We start from the raw sequence: 22,325 nt of genomic DNA, 5'->3' as shown, positions 1-22,325 counted from the left end.
ATTCGATACTCATTTAAAATTCTAACATAAGCTTATAAAGAAAGCCTGCCATTTTCATGCGGTCCCCTGCTGCAGTCGGTCGTTTGGACGAAATCGAGTAGGCAGAAAGAGCAGAGTTGAGACCGTTTTATTATCCATATTACGCAAATCATTTTGGGTGCTAGCTGATCAGCCGGTCTTTTGCGCCCACGCGCCCAAAACAAAATCGCGGGGGCGCTCGGAGGCTTCGGCGCGTGCTCAAACGTGCGCGCGCACCGCCTGACTCACACGCGCCTCGATAAAAAAACGCTATAAAAAGTAAAAAAAAAAACAAAAAGATCAACTAAAGTTTACTGTGCCGCGAAAGTGCTGACTTGTGTTCGAAATTTGAATTTTGGCGGCCGGTGTCTCCATAGCCATATCGAAATCGATGGCCGATTTAGTTTATGAATGAAGTGTAATAGGAAGTGACGTCATGAATAGTGTTGTGACTGTGCCAACTTTGGTCGAATGGGCGCCGATTTGTTGACAATGAGTGGACATTAGAGCGGAAAGGTGAGTGGAAACTTAATGGCTTTAACTATTTACTCGCTGGCTGCTCGTTTATTTTGTGCCGCAATCGAATTCCATTCAGAGGCAGTAATGTATGCAAACATTTCATTAATGAACAAACTTTAGTCATTTATTTACTGAACATATTATGGTAGGTATGTGGTAACGGTTTGTGACTACGAATGGAACATAATAAAAAGCTCAGAGAGGTATATAGAAATTGTCTCCAGTATCAAGAAGATGGAAATGTCAATTATAAATTATCCTTATTTCTTAAGTCGTCGTGGAATGGTCGTAATCCCTTTCATCCTGAAAATATTTCCTAAGAGATGACTAAATATCATAGCATATGAGTATACCGTAGTAAGCAGGACTAATAACCACAAACACTCTAAGACCACTGTTACTGGATGGCTTAGATGGAATTAAGAATTAAAGTGACAGGTTGCTCTGATAGTTGCAACCCACAGATAGCAACATCATGCATCAAAAATTTCCAAAGCGGATGGGTGTGGGAAGGCAACAGATTGTCATATTGGTGCAAGCACTGAAATCATTTCAATAGTTTTTTTTTTATTGAAGTATGAAGTTACTTTGAAGAAAAACAGCTTAAGTAGGTTAGGTAGTTTTTAAGTACACACATTGTGTTTTAAAAAACTTTGGTTAAGATTATTAGGTAATCAGTATTTTTTTAAATTATTTTGATTTTTATTCCTGCATTCGAATTTATGATTATTGATAGATCTATGTATATGTATAACACATTCAATTGAAATACAGAAATAAAAAAATATTTCCTGTTTTTCAAAACAAAACCCATTTTCATAGAGTAACCCTAAAAGCTTAAGGTTCATTCGTATACTTTAAAATATTATTTAATTAAACATTATTTGAGTAATTGTGAAGCGCGATAGATGGATTAAGGAATTATATCAATTAATTTTTGGATTAATCTTACTAAAACAAAATGAAACGAATTAATACATTATCTGATTGAATAGGCTTTAAAATTTATGCTGCATTTTGTTGAAATATTCTTTAAATATAATTAAACTGGTTTTGTTGCATACGCGACCATTTGAACATCGCGTGGGTGAAAATAATAGAGCATACGAGATGACATTTCGAAATCGTACGCCCAGTATAAACAAGCTTAATTTATAGCTAAGTTTTTACCTAATAACTCTTAAAACCGAGTATTCAAAGACCAAAATCGAGTGGATTTAAGTTTTAGAATTATCGATTTGAATTTGTAATCGGGCGACTGCAAACGAATGCCGGAACGATGTAGGATTTGAATAAACTTAGCATACAATGAGGCGTGTGAACTGATGCGCGAAAGATTTTAAGGTACTGGCTCAGAAATGGTTATTGAATGTGTAGGTACGATTTCGCAGGTTAATCCGGCTGAAACTCGCGATGAATATTGTGAACAGCTGTGCCGTTTGGCATCCTCTTGGCATTTCCGTCGCCTACGCCATTGTTAGATATAAGATGTCTTAAAACTCTTGATTGAAGATGATCTGCCTTACTAACTGTATACCTAGCGGTAATATTTTAGTTAGTTCTCTTTTAATGACATATTTTTTCATTGTCTCTTACGAGGTAGACAGTAATCTCGAAAATACTCTTAGATCATGTCCAGCCTTCGTTGCCTTAACGAAAAATCCAAAGTGTTTAAATCTTTCCCTTGATTGCCTTTTACAATCTTCGCAGATAAAGCAGCAAAAAATAGTGACAATATAAATTTACAAAAAGAAGAATCTGTAGAAAATAACATAATAGGTATACGGAACTCATTTTAATATTTGACTTGGACTTGACAGTTTTTTATTTAGTTTAGTAGTCTACCCTTTTTATAATAAATTATTACATTATTGTATTCGTGTAATCTAGCACAAATCTCGCATTCGAAATAACGAATGTCGCTAAACCGATAAGGATCGGGAATTGTTTTATTTGAATTTCTGTTGCTAGATGACCTTGTGATATGTCCGGTGAAATATTTTAAATCCCGATACTATCTGCCGTTTTTAACGAAAAACATAAACAATAGGTTTAAAAATGTTTATAATATTTTAAAGTATTCTGATTACATTCTTTTTTGCAGCGCGTAAATTATAATATTCAGTGTTTGTTGCAAAAAAATGTTTTCATAACATCCACTTAAATAACATTTCCCCCGCCTGCGTTCGTGTCGAATTAGTTACTCCCGTATTGCGTTCCCGTGAGAATTTTGGGAATCAGTCCAACCCTGGGACATCAAACATACTTCAGGTATTCATGATTATGCAGAAAAAAAGTGTAATGCATCTCACTACATAATATAAAATACGCGTAGGTATTGTAGGTCCTACTCTATAAAAATATATTTTAGAACAAAATTTGAATTTCGAATAACCGGAAGCGTGAATTACATTTTTACTATAAACCTTTCTCGGAATAACACCCAGTAGATTGGCCAAATAATAAAAAATCCATCACATCGCAATTTTTATTTCGTTTATTGCGTAGAGAGTTAACGGTTGGTTCACATGATTTACGGTCGGTGTAATTCTACATGAAAATTAGTACCTATGTGGTGAAACACATTTGAATTTTATTGTGGACCCTTTGTTGTTGTTTAATTTAAACCTTACGCCTTGTTAATCAAATGCTTTCATTTTAGTCCGGAATCATAAAATTGTTTGGTGTTATTTCGTGACGATGGCAAAGGTCTGAAAAAATATTAACCTACTGATAGATTCTGAAGATTCTTGTGGATAGGATTTTGGGTCTTTCGGATATTTTTTAGGGTTCCGTAACCAAAAAACAAGAATCCGGGGGTAAAAAAAACCATCTCAACTAATATTATAAATGCGAAAGTAAGTTTGTTTGTTTGTTGTAACTTAACAGGTTATCTACTGTATTAATCTTCTTGTAATATCACGTTTATTATTATTAACAGTCTGGAGAAGTCCTTCTCCAGACTGGAGAGATACGATCATTCTTTTATCCTGCTAAAAACTATAACGCTCGTGGGATTTACGAAAATACTTTATACTTTTGAACTAACCTATCGAACCACAGCTCGGGTCTTCAGCATTGACATCTAGTAGGTTTATTGACTCAAATACTGGACAATGATTGTCGATTCCCTAAGGTCTCGCAGACGATTCACGATCATAAAATTAAGTCTGAAGTAATGAAATAGTAATATAAATTCTGTTAGGTATTAAATAAACATACAAGAATTTTCTTGAACTATTTATCCATACCGAGAATTAAAAAAAAACCGTTCATTACAGTAGCTTTTTCAGATAAAAGTTGGCAGGTCTCTAATTACGTCTGTGCCAGAAAACTTGGCTCCTTACTGATGACAACTTGTTTTGAAAACGGTGGGCGGCTCACCTCGGCGGCATATGTCAGGGGCCCACGCAAAATTTAGAACGGGTCGTATACTTACTTAAGCAAAAGTAAGAGTAAAATAATTAAATGTGTGAAATAAAATCTTTACTTATATTATAAAGCTGAAGAGTTTGTTTGAACGCGCTAGTCTCAGGAACTACTGGTTCGAATTGTACCTAAAATTCTTTTTTTTTTGTTTAATAGACCATTTATCGAGGAAGGCTTTAGGCTATTTATCATCACGCTGCAACTATAAAGAGCGATGAAATAATGGGAAATGTGAAAAATACGGGGAAAATTAGTCCTTCTTGAGGGCTTCAATAATGCCCAAAATAACTATTCCACGCGGACGAAGTCGCGGGCACAGCTAATAGTAGATAATATAAGTCTGAAATGATATTGGTAACACGTCCTTAGACTTAGTTAGGTTCCCTTGCAATGCTTACTGACTCCGTGCTCCGGAAACAGGTGAGGATATTACCGGCACTTATCTTACCAGAAGGGAGAAGACTTATATCAAGTTCTTATTTAATGGGGTAGACAGGTAACATTCTCGAAAAGACTGAAAGGTCACGTTCAGCTGGATGGTACTACAAAGTTTGTACTTATCACTTAGGTAATTATTTTTTAATTGTACAATTGCCTTGGTGGTTTGGTTATAAAACTCTTTCTGAGTTACTGGGTGATTGACAAACCGACAACGCATAGCTCAAATCACTGGGTCTTATGGGGAGTAGGGTGAACTTGGAAAACGTTTCCCGCGGAGACGGGAATTAACCGGATTTTCCGTTGTGCGTGGCCGCAGACGTCTTTGAATTGGTTATCTAAAACATGCTAAATTTGACTTTATCGAAAACAAGACGGTGTCATGTATGAAAACTTTGACTTCCATCCATCCATACATATAATCACGTTAATAACATATAATTGAGATTCAAATAGTGACAGGTTGCTAGCCCATCGCCTATAAGAATCCCAAATTTATAAGCAAATATCCCCTTGTCGCCTTATACGACATCCATGGAAAAGGGATGGAGTGGTCCTATTCTTTTGTATATTGGTGCCGGGAACCACACGGCAAAACGTTGACTTCGCGACACATATGGTTTATTTAATCAGCAGTAGACGTACTTACACAATTTGTTTTTACCTAGTACCAGACTAGAAGTTTCAAAATTTATTAATTAACATACGGCCTCATAATCTCGTGTCACTCATTCGCAAGAAATTTACACATAAAATATTTATCGTGTGTGTGTGTGGGCGATTCCCATTGAGTTTCTTCGATGTCATTGGTTTAAAATGTGCCTGTATTACAGCATCTTCATCGGACCCGTTATAGACCATTCATAATCGCAAGAGAGATTTAAACTTAATGTAGTAAGTTCACATATAGGTAAAATATCATATTTAGTGGAAAGATTGTTATGTTTGAAGAACTATAGTCACTTTTTCGTAATAGACAGGGTGAATTTTTATTCGTTAAGGAAATTATGTAAGTTATATTTCAAGTCAATGGCTCACTTACCCGATATTTCCAACTTATACTTAACGGATGAACAATTACGGTAGTACATCATGAAACTTCAAGTTTATTTCAAGTCACAAATGGCCATATAAACTCGTATACACACACACAATACATACATGATATTTATCTACATAAGTTTGTTTTTGTGGTTAGTTATAAGTAAACGGACAAACATGAAATTTATAAAATTCTTGTTATAACTATAATTATTTCAACATAAATTAGATTCTAATAATATGAGTTTATCTAAACAAAGCAACCGTGCAAGTCTACAAAAACACATAAGTAATTATGTTTTCTATACGATATTATAGGATTAGAAAAAAGGTTTAAATACAATATTATGCGCCGAGGCAATCCATCATCGTATGAAGACAATTTCTCTTGTTACCAAGCGATGATCGATTCTCGTCATTAATTAGTGCACTCTCTCTTTTCGGGTAAAAGTTAAACGGTGGGTAAACTATAAGTCTATTAGCAAAATAAACTTGTTTTTGGTTTCATTATCTTCTAACAATGAGAAAGCCAAACTAACCTACACTAATCTTAACTTGTTTTAAACCTGTAAGTAATTAATTTCTTCTTCCGCTTGATGTAATTCCCGGTTACATCTTCACCTCTCTGGAGAGAAGACCGGGGTGACTCTTATCTGTCGTAAGTAATTATGTTATGTTTATTAAGAGGTCTATGAACTTTTTACTAAACTTTTACAAAATCTCTTGTAAAAAGTCAAAGTCTGTCGAACAGAAGTACCTAAAGTAAATAAATATAAAACATCCACATTCATTTACACAAGTAGGTATGTGATTTTTAATTACTATATAATAGTTCACCTCAAAAACTTGTTGTGAAACCAAGATTTCCTCATAGAAATCTGTAACAATGTTAGCGGTCCCTTCGGCATCACTAACTATGATAGATGGAGCTTGACTCACTCACCCACGCGGCTTCGCCCGCCGACAATTAGTATGTGTAAATTAGCCTACTTGTTGTTGGTATTTAGGTTGAGCAACAGACTGCAAGGCAGTTTACCTTTTTATTATAATTAAAAGGTAATTTCTGTGATATTATGTTTTAAAGGCAATTTATTTATAGATGCGTTTACTTCAGTTAATTTTTCCATGGTTTAAGACCCACTTATGACCACATGTAGGTTGGGCGAGAGTACTTGCAATATTTCCTCTTTTCATGCAAATAAATAGTTTTAAATTATTATCCTTTTTTTAATATCAAATCTTAGAAAAAGTTTTTAATGTTAAAAAATAAACCTTAAAGAAATTTACCTTTTAGCAATAGCTATATAAACGTGTTTCAGTTTCCAAAGCTGTAATGTAGGAGGCATGTATGAATTATACATGATTTCCTACTTTGTTTGAACTGCCGTCCGCCATCATTGTAAAAGTGACAAAGAGCTACTGTTCGGACACCTCTGAAAACGAACAACTTTCACTCTTATTTTATATTATTATAGAGTTTATAAAAACTTGTGGAAATTAACCGCAAGCTACCTTTGTTTTTACCGCGTCAATTGAGTTTGCATCATATTACGTAGAGTGTGCAATTGACTTCAATAGTAGCTTGTACCAAGGCGTCTATTCAATTTAATATTTCATTCTAACTGACAATAATCTGTGCAAATAAAGAGAAAAGGTGAGTGAGAGTTTATAACCCTTTCCTTTGATCGCCATTTACAATCTGTTAGGCGAGAGTTACGCTATCTTCTTTGTTCGCTACCACCACCAACAGAAGATAATTATTGCTGGAACACATAATTTTTTTTTAAAAATAATTTGTAGCCTGATAGACTTTCCTTGATATGAGAACCATGGCTTACCAACTATTCAGTTATCCTCGCCGAATCATTAGAGCAGTGCGCGACTCTTGTTAGCTTTCTCTAACAGCACTGATCACACAAATAAAAATAAATTGATTGATTATTTTTCTCTGTTACTCACTCTTGACTCATACATTCATACAAACATACATACATATGGTCACGTCTATATCAGGGTAGACAGAGCCAACAGGTTTGAAAAGACTGATTGGCCACGTTCAGCTATTTGGCTTAATGATAGAATTGAGATTAAAAATGTGACAGGTTGCTAGCCCATCGCCTAACTAAGAATCCCAAGTTTGTAAGCCTATCCCTTAGTCGCCTTTTACGACATCCATGGGAAAGAGACGGAGTGGTTCTACTCATTTTTGTATTGGTGCCGGGAACCACACGGCACTCTTGACTCACTGCAAAATATCTTTATTGTCCCATTAGTTCCATTTTACTCACCACCGGGATCTAAGCCGGGATCTAAGATTTTTTTTATTCAGGATCTGATTCTCACATGACATTGCGCACTTTAGTTAAAACAAAATCTCCACACTAACTCAATGACCGCGTCCCTATTTTGGAACAAAGGCCGGCCGTTCTCAATAGCCGCTTAACCGGCGTTACTATATTTTTGCGCCTCCAGGGAGCATAGTTGATTGGATGCACCGCGCGATAAACCGGGAGTTACTGGCTGTGATGCTGTTATTACGGCGAGGATATACGCGTGAAATAAATATATGGAACGTTTTAGTGTCATTTTCTGGCCCAATTGTTTCAACATAGGGTTTGTCCACGAGGAAGTCTGGTGTCTTAACTGTCCAGTTCAGAGTTACTGTGATTTAACGACATTCGTCTGGCGTCCGAAGATGCACCTAAACGAAATACTAGCGATTACGAAAAGATGAAAATAAAGAAAGAGTGTTTAGTATTTACGAGTATTTTTTTGAGTATTAATTCTTCTGGTAATTAAGATAAATATGTGCCAGCTACTTTTGCACCAGCGTAAAAGATTCAGATAGGGATAAGTTGGCGACTTGTCGCCTACAGAGACTCCCAAGTTATATTGAACCTCCTATTGAACATTAACCGATGCGACGGTGAGGGAAAATATCGTGAGGAAACTTACACATTCTGGGAACCGGGTGGTGAAACTGTTGATCCAATACGGGTTAGGTTTTGCTGCAAAGTTGAGGAGGTCAGACGGGAGTTGCTTCGTGTAAAAACTGACTGACCTAATCCCGGATAATCACGGATCAAAAGGCGTTCTCCGGGTTCCTCTTCAGAGACTAACACGAGGAGAAAGGAGAAAGAAAATCATGAAATTTAATAATCATTACCGCCATATAGCCTACCCCTTATACAATGATATGACGCAAGTACACCTTCATAATAGCATGCACGCTAAAACTTAAAAGCTTTTGCGGATAATCCCGCCGTTAATTATTAGGCAGAGGTTTTGCGGGGAAATAAAATTGTTATGACAACCTCGACTCCGTGAGATTTTAAGTGCTTTTCCTAACATTCAAATAAGGTGTTAGTTAATATTACCTTAAATGTTGATTTGCTGAACTGAATCTAAAGATACATACATTATTAAGATTCATTATTATAGTACAGTAACAGGATTAACCATCAATTCTAGATGTAGACCGCCGATAAAATTGATGATTAATCCTGTTCCTAATCCTTCTTTCCTCATGCCTTTCCATTCCCATAATCATTAAACAATGGTCACTATGTTTTCTTCATCCACATTCATCAATTGTTTCATCTGACGTTTCTGATTAATTTAATATCGCGAAATCCATACATAAAACATGAAATCAGGCATCTTTACTGGAGGGGTATGCAGATACTTCACGTTTCCGATTGCTTCATCCACATTATAACTCTCTTCATGTAAGCTTATCGGTTTATGATAGTCTTTACTCTCTTACAATATCCATCCGATCGGTATAAATTTACCTGAATGAAATGTGTAACTCATGAAATATTAAACGGTTCATTAATATAATACTCGATTGTTCGTTCCAGTGGGCGGAATTACACGTCTCTGTGACGAAACCATAGACAACCTGAATCTATGAACGCAACAACGCCGTTCTCTATGGTAATTCACTTCGACAATCAATTTTATTTTACGTTCCTACGCTAGGCGTGTTAGTCGTGTGGTTCTCGGCACATCGTAAAATGCGGCTTATCTACATAATTAAACCTAGTACAGCTTTTACTTTGATCCAATATGGGTTAGGTTCCCCTGCAATGGTTACAGAGGTCAAATGGAAAGGTTCATTGGTTCATGTTAGAACCTAAATTACCCAATTCAGGATCGTGATCAAAAAGCGCACCTCGGCCTCTTCTCAGAGAAGTGAGGATCTGAAGAGGACTAACAAAGAAGAAATGTTGCATAAAACCTCACCCTCTCGATCAGGAAGTCTAAGAAGTAGGTCAACCTCTGTTTTAAATTTCACGGCAATGGATGGCAGTTAAGCGTGAAACAGACGAACATACGCTTTAATTTGTACACACGTATATTGTACAGTGGACCACTAAGTCCTGCATTCTGTTTGGTGAAGACCAAACCGGATTCCATTCATGTTTACAACAGAGACATGTTAAGTAAACATTTGCGAAACTACTTCTGACCGTAGAATACAGAAAAATCTAGAAACCGCCAACGTGCAATGTAAGTAGTATACGTTAACTTTGTGAACAGAAACAAGGGATCTCACCTGACCTCATGCATTCAATTTGATGATCGACAACCATTCGAGTCCTATTATAAAGCGCTGGAACCACACGGAATATGACATTTATGTTATACTAGCTTTTGCCAAAGTTAGCAAAGCTACTTGGGAATTTCTAAAAGCAAGGTAGCCTTTGTTTGTCCTCGAAATATTAATAATAGTCATACAAAATTTCATCTAAATCTGTTCAGCAGTTTAGCCGTGAAAGCGTAACAGACAGACAGATTCATAACGAGGTATAGCGACCCTTCAGATATGATATTACACATCTACAATAGCAAGAATTAAGCAGCAATGTGTTTGAAAACAGAACGCTTTAAAGGTTTTTTTTTTGTATTCTAAGTTTCTAACATACCTGTGGGTGTAACGAAAGTTATATTTATTTGCATCGCCATAAAAACTTGTGTGGGCTTCTATGTACACCGGTGACAATATATTTATACACGAAAACCTCGTAAAGCTAAACATTTTATTGTGTTGATAGTGGGTGGCGTATGCGTTCGGCGCACCGACAACTAAAAGTTAATTCGTGTTTTAATTGTTTACGAAAACATTTGTTTATGTGTTTTTTTAGAGAGGTCTGGGAACAATATGGCGACTTGTTTTGAAATTTTTTCTATATTTTTTTTTGTGTTTTGTAGTTTTATATTGTGATGATTTAAACTTTGACACTGTTTGTCAAAGTACAAGTGAATTGGCATTATTTGAGCTTGCGTGCACCACATTAGGCCTCATCTTGCTTATCACCAGGCAGATTGAGGTCAAACGCATTCAAATAGTTTCTTAATTAAATTAAATGAGTCAAATTACTTCATTTTATTAACACAAATCGTTTCGTCTTTATATCTAACCAGACTGAAATATATTTACAAAAAATAACTTTCAACCTTTTTAATAGTTGTGTGTTTTTAATGGTTCTCTTTTTCTGTTGGTGCCGATAATTACGCGGCATTAATAGAAAAATAATAGGATCACTCCATCTCTTTCTCATGGTAAAAGGCGACTAAGGAAAAGATTTATAAACTTTATATTCTTCGTTTAGGCGATGGGCTAGCAGCCTGTCGCAATTTGAATCTCAAAGCCAGCTGAACGTGGCCTATCAGTCTTTTCAAGACCGTCGGCTCTGTCTACCCCGCAAGGGATATAGACGTGATTATCTGTGTGCATGTGTTATGATACGGCATGTGCCTACATATATCACAGTTTCAATATAATATCCAACATTTAAAAAATAAAGAACCCTACTCTTCTGTAGCTACGAGTAAAACTGAAAGAGCTGTAACTACCGCCCGCAGGTATAATAATGCATGCATGAGAGATCATACAAGTGCAGTATTACATTTTATGTGGGTTCGTTGTTCATCTTAGGGTAAATAAATACGAGACAAATTTAATATAATATATTAACATACATACATATAATAGATTAACATACATACATACATGTAATCACGTCTATATCCCTTGCGGGGTAGACAGAGCCAACAGTCTCAAAAAGACCAATGGGCTGTTTGGCTTAATGACAGAATTGGGATTCAAATAGTGACAGGCTGCTACCCCATCGCCTAAAAGAAGAATCCCAAGTTTATAAGCCTATCTCTTAGTCGCCTTTTACGACATCCATGGGAAAGAGATGGAGTGGTTCTAATCTTTTTTTAATTGATGCCGGGAACTACACGGCACTTGATAATAGATTTACCTCTGTATTATAGTCGGAACCACACGGCACTTGATAATAGATTTACCTCTGTATTATAGTCGGAACCACACGGCACTTGATAATAGATTTACCTCTGTGTTATAGTCGCGGGTAAATTCAAGTATTTATGTATATACCAACTAATATTATGACTGCTAAAGTAAGTTTATTTGTTTCTTTGCTGTCTGTTCACTAGTTATCTACTGAATCAATTTTTTTCATCCCGGTAAAATTATAGTTCCCGTGGGATTTGCGAAAAACCAGTATTCTTTTGTAGGTGGCGCTAAATTCGCACAGGCAAAGGTACTACGGATAAAAGCTAGTATTCTATAAACAATCAAGAGGAAGTATGCAGAGATCGTGGCAAGTGGAAAGAGGTAGGCTTTGCCTACCCCTCCGGGAAAGCGGCGTGATTTTATGTATGTGTGTATGTATCAAGAGCAAGACTAATCTGAAAATAACAATTTGGCATGTTGATTTTTCTGACCGAGAATCAATAACGTGACGCAGTTTCACTAAACGAAGAGGATTTAGCAACCAACATTAAGTTGAAATATCATTGAAAATTACTTAATTTAGTTCGGAGATTAGGAAAGCCTATATTGCCCATAAGCCGACACGTATTCTCGGAAAATAGGAATTTAATATCAAAAGCTATTGAGATCCAATTTTCCGAGAAAACTAACTTCAATTTAAGCCGAAACATATCAAAGAAATAGTCATAAATCCCCTAAATGTAAGTGGTCGTGTCCCGTTTCATATTGCCCGGGATGCAAGGAAGCTTGAATCTGAGCTCACATCCAGAGCTTCGGTAAGCTTAGGTAAGGAGCTTTCGACACGTGACACGAGCAACAATCTTCTCACTTCTTCATTCACGAAAAAAATCAGTATGTTTGTCAGTCAGTCACGTTAAAACCACATCATAAAATCCTACTACTATTATAAAGGCGAAAGTTTGTATGGATGTATGGATGTTTGTTACTCTTTCACGCAAAAACTACTGAACCGATTACCATGAAATTTGGTATGTAGGTAGCTGAAGACCCAGAATAACACATAGGCTACTTTTTATCCCAGAATTCCCGCGGGATTGATAGGGTTTCCCTGCGGACGAAGTCGCGGGCGGCCTCTAGTTTTACATACATGAAGTGTGGAGTACGTATAAGGATATTATCATGGCACTTTTCACCGGAGCCACAGGCGAAAGCTAGTACACGCATAAAGAATGACTGACATATTAACAAGTACCGTGTGGTTCCCGACACTTAAGAATAGGACTGCTCCATCTCTTTTTCTAAATATCAAAGGGAAGGCTCATTCATCTTACGTAGCTTTTACCGTTGCGGAGGTCAGGCGGGAGTCGCTTAAATATAATACCTATACCTACCTATATAGGATACAAATTACAGTTTGAGTTAGCCTCGTGTTACGAGATGCTAACTCAACGATACTATATATAAGAATCATATAAAAGAAATGAAAATCTTGTACCGTCTAAATAAAGTCTACTCAAAGTCTTTGACGAATTTCATATCGGAGTGTGCCTTCATAGCGATAGAGGTCGACAAAGAAAATCGGCACGTGTAAGTGTTGCCAGGGGAAACTGTTTGAAATAATTCTCTACTGAGAAAACGGTAGGAACACAGCCTACAATAAACAGAACCTATGCGAGCTTTCCAACATGATTTTCGCTGATCAGACAGGGTATTTCGTTACATATTGTATGATGTTGTCACGTTAAACTCAACATATTGTGAGAGGAGGTATAGTGACAGGACTAGAAAAGGTAATGCTTTGAAGATTTGGTTATTTAGAGAGGATTAATGAAAACTGGAGTGTGTCCAAAGCGAACGTACCTACCTTGAGGTTTTTCAAATCTATATACATACCTATAATAAAACAGTAAAAATATTTTGTCTGTACATTTGGTATTTTTAACTGAAATGCATAGAGGGACATTTAGAATGAATAATTGAAAGCAATTTTTTTTTCAATTTTTGTTTTTCGTCTGTCTGTCTGTATGTATGATAACGCTTTTCCCCGAAAGTACTGAATCGATTTACTAAAAACTTTCACCAGTTGCTTAGTTTTAACTCAGAAAAACATTTAAAGTTCGTTTCATCAAAATCGGTTCACTAAAAAAAAAGTTATCGTGATTTGAATGAACTTAAGGCATGAGTTTGCTTGCAAATAAGTTTACGCGAAAAAATTCGAAATTTACGCGGGCGAAGTCGCGGGCAACAGCTAGTCAAGAATAAAGTAACGAGTTTGCATGAAAGAGAGTTATGAATGTGGATGAATTGAATGAAGTATTAATGGACAGCAGCAAGTGTATGTAGGCTCTCCCAGGAAAGCGGGGTGATTTTATACATACAGTCATATGTATCCTTTGTAGGGTAGACAGAGCCAACAGTCTTCATAAGCCTGCAAGGCCACGTTCAGCTTTATGAAGGAATTCAGATTCAAATAGTGACAGATTTCTAACCCCTCACCTACAACAGGAATCCCAAGTTTATAAGCCTTCTATGACATCCATGGGAAGATACCTAAGTGATTTTATGTATGTATGTTTTGCTTTGGATCCTAAACAGCCCCAACAGATGAAAAATATACCAGAACACGCTATGATCAGAGAACTAATATAAATGTTACCATTCAAGAAACTCGTCTTTGTCGGGACGCATTCTCGTTGCAATCTGCCTGCTACTGTTTGGAACCATTGTCTGTCTATTTCTAGGGATTAAACTCGACCGGCCTATATTCAGAGGAAATAGGCAGTATTTCCTGTATAAACGAAGTAGGTTTTTAGCGAAAATTTGAATATTTTTTTGGTTATAAGTGTTGCGGTTTAAATTTTTATTATGATAATGATTTAACTTTAATATGTACAGTGGACCATATAACGTATATCATCTACATATAGGTATCAGTAACAAATATGACATACTTTTCTATGTAGCTCACTATACTATTCTGAAAAGGTTGACTGGAAGAAAACTAATGTTATACTAATGCATTAACTATCGATGACACACACGTGTACGTCTTAATATTATGCGGGGTATACAAGTCGATTGTTGACAACAGATAAGGCCCTGTGTAATTGGATTCAGAGTAACTGATTATCAATCAATTAAAAAAAAACCTTTGCAGTCTTTTGCGTTGCATTTTATTCCTTTTCCATACATATAATAAAACTGTAATTTGTAAATAATATTATAATGTACTTCTATAAATTTGCCATAAAAAATAAAGTATTTACAAACAAACAATACAGGTATTATTATTTAAACCTCGCTCGGTGACTTCGGATCGTTGTAATATAATATGATTCGAGAGGTAGAATATGTGTTCACAGAAACTGTATCTAAATACTTAAGACCTATGTACATTGTAACCATATTCAAGGAATTAATGATTATTATATGCCAAATAGCTGACCGTGGCCTATCAGTCTTTTCAAGACTGTTAGCTCTGTCTACCCCGCAAGGCATATAGACGTGATAATATGTATGTATGTATTATGATTATGAAACGTCCGAAATAAAATAAAGATACGTTACGTACGCGTTTAATACCTGTATTATTTATAAATAGTTTAAAAAAGTTTCCAATGATGAAAATATTCAAAAGATACCACCACACTTTAATAAAATATTCAAATCATTTTCCCATGGCATACGTACCAACAGCGTTAATTTACATGTCACAGGCAATCATTAGACGATTATAAGGCCGCCCACTCACGCCACGACAATGGCGCCGCGGGCGTCGGCCCACGCTGTTCGTGAATGGACATCTTGTATCAATGAACAACCAAGGATTTGCATATCGGGGCTTGTGTACGGTTCTTTATGGTTCATAGACCAAGGACGAATTGTAACGGGCGCTTTTACGTCTAGACATACATATAGTCAAGTCTATGTTCATTGCGGGGTAGTCAGAGCCAGCAGTCTCAAAAAGACTGAAAGGCGACGTTCACCGGTATGGCTTTATGATGGAATTGATATTCAAATAGTGACAGGTTGTTAGTCCATGAGCTGTTCATGTATATTTTTAAATTTACTTTTCTGTGTGGTGTATGTATAAGAAACAGTTGAATATAGTTATTTTTTATATATTTATTATATGTATAAATAAAGACTGCAGTACTTAGCTTTTTTAATTTTTAAACCTTTACCCAAATGTATTTTCCTTGTTTCAGGTAAATTATTCGCACATCGCAAGAGTGTCTTCATAAAGAACGTGATAAGTTTTAAATATGGTCACCATCATCAACATTTGCACCACTTACCTTATGGTTGACGTAACTGTATTTATGATCCAAACTGGGTTCAAAAATATATTTTTGTATGTATGATTATAACGCGATAACTTGCGAACCGTTGAATTTTTATAAAATTTAAACGGTATGTGGGGTCTGTCAATTTGTCAAGAGAATTTTGAAGTTCTTAGGGCTCCAAAAATCGGTTTACATTTATATGGTTATAAAGCGATGACTTTTGAACCGTTGGATTTTATAAAATTTGAAAGGTATGTAGTATCTGTCAAAAGAGGCGAGAAATTTTTAAGGCGCCAAAATAGGTTTTGGTTTTTTGAGATATTTACAATTTGTAAAAAATAAGTGTTCGCGGGGTCTGTTACTTTGTTAATTTGTTATTAAACGACTAGTTATTTCTCTGCTGTTACTTATTGAAATCTTGCGTACAGTTAATTAAAGATTGTGATATAAAAGTAAGGGATAAAGACGTGATTGTATGTATGTCATTTTACAAAAAAAAAATGTTGTTGTTCACGTCCCAATAAAATGAATAAAGATATTGCCAATTAAAACCAAAAAGATATTTATTCGTTGGATGTAACACGTTGAATGCCTAAGTTAATATTTATATTCTTTAAAATAAAATTTTAGTGTGATCTCCCGCTGATACTAAATGGTTTTGTCTATGGAATTACAATAAAACCATTGAGTTATTATCATATTCACAGAGACGACAGTAAAAATATATCGAAATTGAATAATTTTAACTTAATGAATCTGTGAATCACTTAAAGGCGTGGCTTTTGCATTTACTATAAAATATAGTATCGTTGAGTTAGTAACACAAGTCTAAAATCTATTTTTTGATTAGCTCAATATGTGAAAACTAAACTTACCGTAAGTAGAGTGTTTTCTAAGATAAGTGATTTATCTTCTCTTGCAATATATTTCTATGTCTTTATTTACTTGAAAATCTTGTTTGGATTCGTCAATATTAATGCAAAACTGTTGCCTCGGACTACATTTTATCTGTAAAGATTTATATTTTAAACATCTAAATAAGTTATGGCAGTTCTTTATTCAGATGATATATTTGAATAAGATGGCTAGTATAGTGGCAAAATAGGCGATTTATTTTGACACTAACTACTTCATTTAATATTTATATAGTCTCACTTTGGTGAATTTAAAACCAAACTATTCGATCCGAGTGCTATTGTTACAAATTTTCTAAATATAAAAAGAATATAATTTTTTTATGTGATTTGACCTGTTAACTAAAAGTGTTAAATAAAAAATCTGTCACATAACAACGAATTCGCATATGTTAACTACATTTATTTCAGTTTCGATTTTTTTTTTTAGGGAAAATGTTATAGCTTATTACGAAAATAATGCATACAATTCGTTTGTGAAAATTATGAAGTTATCATTCAATAAAGGAATACAATAATAACGACAGGAGGAAGAAAAAATAAATGATAATAATTTATTCCTATTCTGAGGACGGGCTTTTATGCTGGAAACTGTCATGGTGCCAAGTAATCAAACATTATATTAAAAAGATATTTATAAAACCTTGTAAAATAAATATATTTAATGGACATGATTTATTTTCTCATCTCATAGATGTGATTTGAGGTTTGTGTCCGGGAAACGTTCGTATCGATCGTGGGAGTAATAAAAAATCAGTAACCTTTTCATGACCTCGGATAAAACTATGTAACAATGTTACAAACATAATATGAAATTTCACCTAATCTTTCAGCGGTTTAGCTCTGTATTCTGTGGGTCCAGTCACTAATCGAAACTTGCACATTCAGACAACCCTGATTAACCCAGCCCAGGATGATAGTCAAAGGGCGCATCCCATCCTCTCTAGAGGTGAGGATGTAAGAACTAAGTTACACCAGGAGGTAAGAAAAATATTAGTATAGAGTTTCCGCTTCTCCTGTCACTAAGAGCGGTTGACAACCCATGGACCGTAGTATCATTGTAGACCTACGTCACCCACGCACTCAGTGCCCACGTTTACTTTCCAATTTGAGCTGCACAATTGTGTTAGCGTGGTCATAAAATGTTTAGGAACAATAAGAAGTAATATCTAAGTGATCGCTTTGGGTGGTAAGCTGCAGTGTATGTGTTAAATCTGATATATGGAAGAAAAAACTGACTGACTGACCTTATTTGGTGTATAGCTGAAGATAAGGAAAAGGTTTTATAGAAATTCCCGCGTGGAAAGAAGTTAATGGGACTATTAGTTTCCAATAGATATAAATTTACAAAAACTATTTAAAGTTAAAATATATTTTTAAGATAGCCCTCAAGCTTGGTACATACCTACGATATGGTTCCTACGAAGAAGCAGATAGCGCTTTACGTGCGGGCGGAAGCTATTAAGTAATTCATAATCAGAAAACCCCCAATAGCTCAATTATGACGTCATTCAATAGAATCACCATATTGGCAGGACATCAATCATAGTAAATGTATTACGGCGGGAATTACACCGCGTAGGTCGGGAAAAGATTTTCATCCTCAAGATTGTTATAGTATAGCTCAAGGGATTATAGAACTTTTTAAAGATTTGGTTATGTGTTAGTGAGGTAATTCATTCATCGAATTTTCACTATCCTTCTTTACTTTGATGTACATTTATTTATTCTTTTTTATTAATAATTCCTTTCTGCCGTTTAGTAAATATTTATAGTACTAACGTTCAGGGTACAACTATTAATAATTCTGTGAATCAGCTGAAATAAACCTAAAAGTCCTACAATATCCCATGTAATATCTCTTCTTTTTAGACTGTCTAAGCAAACTCATCGAAATTGAAACCGCTTACCGTAAACTTAACGTAAGTGCGGCCTTTCAGGCACGGTCTTTTTTTCACTTTCTCCTACTCTTAAGTTAGCCATAGAATAGAGGGCATAAGACAGCCATTTCAACGATTGTGAATCTCCGTGATGCTTATTTCTGCGTAGGAAAATTAAGAAAATCCCACTAGACGGAAGTGCCGAACAAATGCAAATTTTCCAATAAACCACCACCGAACATCCATATTCAACCGTGACATGTGTAGTTTATTTTCGAGCATTTAAACGAAGGTATCAAACCAAACAAAAGCTGGTTCGTTAGTGTTCCAGGCATTCGGCGGCAGGCATCCGAGCGATTGATAGCAAAAAAGATTTCCAATCGATCAGCCGGTGGCAACGACCTGCCGACGTGGGAATCCTGCCGCGGTGACATCCATCCATTGTCCCTTTTTAGGATCCCGCAAATAGGAACCTTTATGTTTTCGTTGTCCGACTGCTCGCCCGCTTGGATTCTTGTTTGTGTGTACGCTCGTTATTGTTGCGTTTGTTTTATGTTCGATCGATATTTAAAAAATCCTGATTTTGGCTGTTTGCTACTATTTGAAGGTTTGAATGAATGAATGAAATTTCCTCGACGGTGATAGAGAATGCTATTAAAAATTTGAAGTTCGAATATTTTAGTTCTGTTCTCAATGAAGTTTTTAAATAAATAAATGAAAATTATCCGAAAGACAAAAAAGATGTTGAAAGAATTAATTATATTTTTGTGCAACAAAGGACCTATTAAATTTATGAAAACCGTGTAAGAAACATAATGGATGAACATAATATGAGAAATTTCGAAAGAAAATATAATAAAAATATAAGTATCCATTTAAGTAGGGTATTTTAGTTTGCGACAAAAATTTGCCGTTGCTACTGTGTAACGGTATATATACCGTAGTATAATAGCAGCAACAACTAATTTTAGTCGCAAACTAATAAAACCAACTTATTTAACCTACATGGCCCGACACGCACTTGGCCAGCTTTTTTTATTATAAATTCATCGATATATCCGACCTTAGGTTTTCTAACAACCTTCATATGAATTTGGAGTTGGTGGGGACTTTTTGTATGTCTGAATGTTCATCTTACGTAATAAACTGAACTATTTATATTATTATTTCTAGTTTTTTTTATCTTTACTATGTTATAAATGTATTCATTTGACAAGCCGATGCTCTTACGGCGAGATGAAACATTGTGAGATAACTTGCGCATTCAGGCAAAACTGTATGTGTAACCATGATCCAAGTTGGGGTCTGTCCTGCAATGTGTCTAGGGTCAGAGTGGAGTCGCTTCTGTGTTGCTCACATTAGACTCGGGGTCACGAGCAGACTCCGGGCTCCTCTATAAAGAGATGAGGACGTAACCCGAACTTAGAATGATGATGATGATCATTCAATACTGAGGACGGAAATCAGGGACCTTTAGACTTAGTTACAAGCGCTTCACCACATCGCCACATGTGCGATGCCCACATTTCACGTGGGAAAGCATTTTCACTATAACTTTTTGACGTGGGCGCACTCTATTACCATCAGTAACGGAACTCTCTTTAATATTAAATTTACGATGTTATTCAGATAACACTATAGTTTATTGATAAATATCAATAAATTTGACAAATTGTCAAATTATGCCAGGCAAGTGGAGTTATTGTGACTATGAAATATTTTGTGGGAATAATAAATTAAAACTGATTGGAAATTATTAAACTCATGTTTGATTTAAGTAAATTTTTCATTTCAATTGGCCAACTTAGGATTTACCCAAGATTTGTATGTACATAGCCTTATAACACACGCACTTATTGTACGGATTTCTATGAACGGTTCATAATTTTCGAAGATTAGCAAACAAAAAATAAAGTTACAAATTCAATTTTTACAAATATACATACATACATACATAAAATCACGCCTCTTTCCCGGAGGGGTAGGCAGAGACTACCTCTTTCCACTTGCCACGATCTGCATATTTCCTTCGCTTCATCCACATTCATAACTCTCTTCATGCAAGCTCGGCGGTTTCGGGTACTTTTGACCTGATCCTTTACCAGGACGTCCTTAATTTGATCAAGATACGTTCGTCTAGGTCTTCCCACTCCGACCTTTCCCTCCACACCCTCCAAACAAATATTAGTTAAGTAAATTAAATTATTTATATAAAGTGTATTTACCTTGTTTATATATCTCAGTTCCGCTATGAGCTAAGTCCTGGGCATCGACTAGCGTACCTGTTAGCAATATCCGGACTTTGAAATTCCTAACGAGTAGAGAGTTTAACCGACTTTTCGGTACGCGGATTAAAGTTTTATGGATTAGGTTTGCAGTTAAAAATGTAAACCTCAGCCGTGTGGGTTAGGAAATTGTTGCAGCTTATGGGTTAGGGATTTGTAAAAGTTATTTAGTTTTGCCGGGTTTGCATAGATTGGAGGTAAAACTTGTATAGATTAATCTTTTGAAGCAATCACTGTTTGCACATCTATGAGTGTATAGATTACGTTAGTTTGTTTGTAATAACCATTTTGAACAAGATGGAGAAGAATGTGGGAAGTATGAGTAGAAAAGGAGTGATTACTGAGATGGCAAGTCACAGAAGCAATTGAAAAAAGGTAACATACCCCACGTAAAGAGTGGTAAAGAAAAGAGGTTGGAGAGGAATGTAAAAAAATTTGGCGGTACATAGAGGAACTTCTCACACACGTGATAAGTAGTTTTTGTATAATTAAATTCAGTTATAAAACAAAATTAAACGTTAAAACAACTTTAATTACCACTATTATCTCTGGATAATCACGCCTGATTGAATTTAATCGTTAAAAATCAATACAACACAAGGTTTTTTGCCGATTCTCTTTAAATCTTGGAACAAAAGTCGGATGCAATAAAAATAACTTACAAAAAGGAATCCAATGCCGATCTGTCTTGACGTTTTTGTACAGTCAGTTATTGGGAATGTTTGAAAAAAATATGTTTTTTGTAGTAAAATGGATGCAGACTTAAATGAAGAGAAGTCTATAATATACAATTCAATTTTATAAGAAAATTGTTGATTATCCGAGATCAAACATAGATTGTTTATTGACGAGAAGGGAAAAAACGGGAACTTACAAATCCAGTTTTATGAAGATGCAGGTTCCTCACGATGGTTTCTAGATCCCCGCTGGTAACTAGTAGCAAACATCAGGATTATTCTCAAGTTGAGTCTTGATGAGGTATAATAATATGCCATACCTTTTTCATTCTATTTGGTTTTCCAAAACAATAGAATGATACATACTTCGTCAACTTTCGTGTGTAAGTGTGTGTGTTGTGTGTAATCCTGCCCGGATGAGGAACTTACGGCTTATGACTTTCCGTCGTGTGAGAAATAAAAAACATCACCTATTATGTAAAACATTGTAATCTTCATTTTGCCGGGCGGGTTTCATCGGAACGCCTGCACATTGCAAGCAGCAACAATGTGCATCGGAGTTAATTC

The 22,325-nt window shown here is 35.5% G+C and overlaps 1 protein-coding gene across 1 annotated transcript in view; it reads left to right on the top strand.

The window, feature by feature from the left end:
* Nucleotides 1-497: 497 nt before the first annotated feature.
* LOC106135266 (leucine-rich repeat-containing protein 15) overlaps nucleotides 498-22,325 on the top strand; it is a 69,887-nt gene continuing 48,059 nt past the window's right edge. The window contains exon 1 of the mRNA XM_013335513.2: nucleotides 498-534. The gene's annotated coding sequence lies outside the window, so the exon portion shown is untranslated. The remainder of the gene's footprint in view (nucleotides 535-22,325) is intronic.

The sequence above is a fragment of the Amyelois transitella genome, chromosome 26 (assembly GCF_032362555.1).
Source record: "Amyelois transitella isolate CPQ chromosome 26, ilAmyTran1.1, whole genome shotgun sequence".
NCBI lineage: Eukaryota > Metazoa > Arthropoda > Insecta > Lepidoptera > Pyralidae > Amyelois > Amyelois transitella.
Note: the sequence above shows the minus strand (reverse complement) of the source record. Positions and strands in the feature narration are given on the sequence as shown.